The 5,651-nt window shown below is 33.7% G+C and overlaps 1 long non-coding RNA gene across 1 annotated transcript; it reads left to right on the top strand.

The window, feature by feature from the left end:
• Positions 1-2,685: 2,685 nt before the first annotated feature.
• On the top strand, positions 2,686-5,446 carry LOC127438808 (uncharacterized). Its single transcript, XR_007896816.1, has 3 exons — positions 2,686-3,239; positions 3,618-3,760; positions 3,846-5,446. It is a non-coding gene; the product is annotated as an uncharacterized LOC127438808 (long non-coding RNA).
• Positions 5,447-5,651: the final 205 nt, after the last annotated feature.

The raw sequence follows: 5,651 nt of genomic DNA on the forward strand, positions 1-5,651 counted from the left end.
TCAGAGATACAAAATAATAACTGAGCAACAATACAAATAAAAACTAAAAGGATCTATACCAACAATAACACTTATCTTGGATGAAGGAGGTCAAAAACATCAATGCTTACAGAGGGGTGAAACATCAATGAGACTTGATAAAGAACTGAGAAAACTGATGGCTAAATACAGAGTATTTTGATGCAGAGGAATGTGGAACAGGTGTGTGTGGTTAGAAGTCTGGGGAGGTGCTTCTGGGTGATGTAGTTTTGTGAGAGACTGGGGAGAGCGTGACAAGTTACTTTGAAAAGCACACAGTTTGCACAGCTAATATCATATTGCAGCTTATTTGCAAGTATAAACATACAAACAGAAGGTTTCATTGTTTCATATAATAATCATGAAGTCTTCCTTGTTCAGCAGGTTGGTAGGGTGTGAGTTCATCACTCAGATTTCCATTTCAGGAGCAACTGGGGACATTTCCATAGATCGCAATATAAGAGAAAACAAAAGATCACCAAAGTCAAGTTTTATGTTCTCACCTTGATTTCACTCTGCAGATATATTTTCAATACTGATCAAATTTAAAAAGAAAAAAATATAATTACTGTTATTTCTGTTGATCCTTCTGTTCTTTAAAGGGAACTGTCTACTATTCAAAAATCTACTGTATATTTTGTGCAGCTCCACAGTCCAAATGAGAGAGGTGAAACAAAAATATTATCAAACTTACCTCTCATGTGGTGTACTGACCTCAGAAGATGTCTTCTCAAACCTTTTACACCAATTAGAGGGTCTGTTGAGGGCTTGGAATTGAATCTCGACAACACTGGCCTTTTGAAATTAAACTTGGGATACTTTCATAGGATCATGAGGGTACATGGCAAGTTTGGGTCAGTGCCATATATAGGTAAAAATAGTAATAATAATAATAATAATAATTATAAATATATATATTTTATTTTTTTAAATTTTATTTTCTTTTTTTTATGTTCTTTTTTTTTTTTGTCTAACTTTTTAACTGTTTATCCTAAAATCATGCGATTGTGGTTTTTGGATTCCTTGGGTTATTGTAATCTGATGATGATAAGCCATATCACTGTCCACCATTTCTAATTTGTCAAAAATATTACCAATGTCTAAGCATATCAAAACAAAACTTATTAAACATTGTTAGCACCATGCCTTGAACTAACCTGAGCAGTTTGGGTACAGCGCCATGTGTTCAAAAATAATTTAAAAGTCCTTATAACCTTAGAAATATACCCATCTGCCATATTACTTGTCAGCTTTCAACAGATCTTTCCCAAAGTTTGGTCAGATAATCTTGAACCCAGTTGGCAAAAAATAAATAAATAAATACATAAATAAATATCAAAAGATCTTTAACATTCTGAACCATTTTCCTGCAACATGCCAGTGAATATCACCATTAAGATATAAGCAACGCTTAGGCAAATTTTTACCATGACAGAAAAAAGTAACCTAATGCATGTTGCATTTTCATTCAAATTTGCAACAGCAGTTTATTAGTAATGCTTTTGTGTGCTGACTTTCATATTGGGATTCCTGTTACATGTACTGTATATGTAAATGCACAAATATTAAAGATCTTAACGGATATTTAAAGATTTAAATGTGTAATAATCTTATAGATTTGAAGAGATTCAAAGAAAATATTAAAAAAGTTTTTAACAAGTGTAACTCAAATTGACAAATTAATTTTAAGCCTATCAGTGTTTTAATGTTACTATTGTTTTTAACCAGAAAGAAACATGAAACAAAATCACTTTATACCACATAACTGCAGTAAAGAGTGAAAATTGAAAGTGAAACCACAAAAGTCAGAGTGGTGTTTGTAGCAACTATGGAGGAACACTTGTATTGCAAAAAGATTTACGTTTGCATACATTTTTACTGAAAAAATTAATAAAATACAGATCTATACATTTTCATGCATCCCCATTAATTTTGGAACCTGAGTGACCACAAATATCCTCACATATTCCAGATTTATGTTGTTATATTGAGTGTATTTATTTCTTCTTTTTTTCCTAGTTTGAACTTGTATGTCTAAATATTTTTGTTTTGCATCAAATGTGTACCAAGAGATTTGAAATAAAAGTTTTTTTTTTTTTGCTTCATCAAATGATTCACTTTCAGTTTACAAATGAACAAGTCATTTCATGATAATTTGTTTAAGCCATGCATATTTATTTGCATGACTATACCATGTAAATAACCTATGCCTAAAAATTCAAACTCACTCAGAACATGTGATTAATGTTTGCCTCAAAAAAAAAAAAAATAAATAAATAAATAAAAAAAATTCAGTTATTAATCTATAAAATATAAGTTTATATTTAAACGGTACTGTTTTTATTCATAATAAAATTAAAAGATGCTATATTGTATTTTAATGGCAAAAATGGCACTTTCCCTTGCACAGGTCTATTTAAAAAGAGGTTAATTTGCTGGTTTGTTAATTTAGATCTGACATTGTGCAATGTTAAAAAACCTAAAGATAACTTTTTGCAATCTATCTTTTAGCTGAAATGAAAGCTATCCTGCTCGTTGAAAGGGATGTGTGTACACAATTCAAATAACTATCTCACGTGCTTCTCCGATCATAGGACAGAGCAGACTACAGATGTTTCCATAGACCACAGAAAAGGGCAGCAGACAAAAGCATCATCATTACCCTTGCAGACTGTATAATATCACAGAGTAATGAGATGAGTTTGCAATTGTTTAACCATTTCAAAGGATTGTTGTCCAGAACTCCTGCATTCAGCTCTTTTCCGCTGAGTCTTGTACTATTTGGATTTGAGTTGTTGATGGATCTTGAATTTTCATGTCCATGCAATGTTCAGTTGAACGGGGCAATATCAGGCTTTCTCTTTTTTGCACCATCTCTTTTTGCTTTTTCCGTGATGTTCTTCCTTTCAAGGCCTTTTAAATATAAGTTTGAAACCTGTTGTTCTCAAGGAAGCATCTCTAATGAAACATCTCAACCTGCTACAACTGAGAAGAATTGCGTGGCATTTTTTTTTCCTTGTCTGATTCCACCAGCTGTGTGGATCATTCTGTTGCTGCTTGATGGCCATTATCTTGCCTGTGGCTTGACATATTGGAATGGAAAGTACGTTTTTGATAGCGAGCTAAAAATATCTTGGTGTGAACCTTCTGATTTAGAGAACGGCAAAAGAAATGACACTGAACTGCAAAATCAAACTCGGATGTATATTGGAGCATCAAAGGTAAATGTTATCTTCAGACATTTTAATGACAAAATATGGATTAACAGTAACAAGCATTTTTAGCAAAGATAAATAGGTTGTTATAGCTAGTAGCCATAATTCTAACCCATCATTATGAAAGTAAATAGAGATTGACTCTTCATTACATGATATAATTTGGTCAATAAATGATGTTACGCAATCTTCCATTGTTCCATTTGGTGTTCTGTCTATTTAGACGTGTTTACACTAAACCTCTTCAACTGCTACTTAAACTTACAACTTTATTGGGAATATTGACACTATTGTTAGACATTGTTAGAGCATACCTAAAAAAGACAGACAGAAAGAAAAGTCCACATTAATTCATTTTTTATTATTTGGTTGTATTAATTTTAGCTTGTAGGCCTTGTTTTGGCTTCTCTCATCTGCACAATAACTATAATTCTTGTGGGTACCTATGACTGCTGCAAAAGTGGAAAATCAGCCTGCTGCAGAAACCAAAATGTATAGCCACACCGTGAGGAAGGAACAATCCACAGGTGAGAAGTCTGAACATAGACAGCAACTCTTACACTATATGCTCTTCATAAGAATTTTTATAATAATAATTATTATTATTATTAGATAGTACAGAGGAGAGGGGGACAGGAAACAACAGGAGAGAAGAGGGGGAACCAGATCAGGAAACAATGTCGAGCCACAAGCCTATGACTCCGAAAACACATGTATGTTTTAAGAACCTGCATACAAGTGCATAGAAAAAAAAAAAAACTTTTTATATTTTCATTCAACCTTGTATGACACGTCACCTGTTCATATTCTTGTCCAGTTATTTTTCTTTCTCTCTTAAAGTTGAAGTGTGTAATTTCTGCACCAATAGCGTCACCAAACGGAAATGGAAAAATCAACATTGTTTTGAAACATATTTCTGAATACACCCTCTATCTACCAATGGTCAAACAAATGGATATTCCCGCCTCAACTGGCGCCATAGGTTGAGTTAATGTTGTTGTGTCGGGCTGTGGTGCATTTCCCGTACAACGACGTAACTTGCTGCTTAACCACCACAGTACGATGCATCGTTGTAGAAATTAACTAGCTAGTCACAACTGTTTCCTGAAACTGTAGTAGCAATGTAACACATCCAGCGTTCGAACCACATTGTTTGAGTTGTCATTAATGACGTTACTCAGGGGGTGGAGTAATAACTTCCACAAATATTAAATTATAGTAGCTCATTTACACATACACCAGAAAGCCATTTAATGTGAGAAAAATGCTGAAGACACAAAAGGGGCATGCATTTTGTAATGTGACAGATGAATTGCTCTCCAATAGTGGGGTTTCCCTCTATAATTAGATACTAGACGGTGTTCCCCTGACATATTTGAGCATTTACGCACATGCACATTCTTCAAAAACTTATAAATGGCACTTATGCATTAACATAAACACATAAAAGCCGTGTTCTTCAAAAGAATCTGTGTGTGATAAAGCGCTTTCTCTTAATAGCCTTTAATCCCTTACATGGCTGCACTAGTGTTAATGTGACGTTTCAGAACACCACTTTCAGAGCGCCGCTTTCTGCAAAACCCCAGAATAAATTGTTTTCTTAAATGCATGTAAACGTGGTCAAAGTCTTTACAGAATGAAATATATATATGGAATGAAAGATATAGAAGCCTCAGCGAAGTCAAATGATGCTATGAACTCGCTCTAACCACAGGGGAAGAGCTGTAGTTCCAACCACGCAACTTTGCGATGCTGTTTGCGAATGTTCATTGGAACTACGGTTTCAGGAAACACCAAATCGTTGAACTATGTTGGTAACGATGGAACTTGCGACCATAGTTGGCTAACGATGCTTTTGGGAAATGCACCCCTGGACGGCTGCTTAAAACAGAGGAATGTTTTAAAGCACCACTGAAAAGTGTCTACATTTTTCAGGAAAATCAACCTACAAATGGTTTGCTTATAGTCGTCTCTGCGTATTACTGAAAGCTGGGTATTACTGTAAGTATTTTGACAATGAAAAAATTACACACATTAGCTTTAAGTTGATTGTTTCTGCTGTTCTTACTAGTGCTTTTTGACAATGTAAGCTCAGGTCTTATGAAAATTTAAAAATATTCTGCATATATTATTCACATTGATATTTACTTTTTTACAAACTTACTAAATGGGTTGTAATAATGGTTGCTGGAAAGCTTTTTTTTCCCTGAAAAATAAACCTGAAAAGAAAAATTAAACCTTATGTTAATTGAATTTCTTAAAAGAAAAATTAAACCTTATATGTTAGTAAATATGCAGTGAAGAGTTGAAACTGAAAGTGAAAACACAAAAGCAGGATTATATATATGTATACCACATGTCTGATGAATACTTAATTCTGATTGGTTGACAGACGTTCTAAGGTGAGCAATTGTTTTT

This window comes from Myxocyprinus asiaticus, chromosome 50, assembly GCF_019703515.2.
Source record: "Myxocyprinus asiaticus isolate MX2 ecotype Aquarium Trade chromosome 50, UBuf_Myxa_2, whole genome shotgun sequence".
NCBI classification, from domain to species: Eukaryota; Metazoa; Chordata; class Actinopteri; order Cypriniformes; family Catostomidae; genus Myxocyprinus; species Myxocyprinus asiaticus.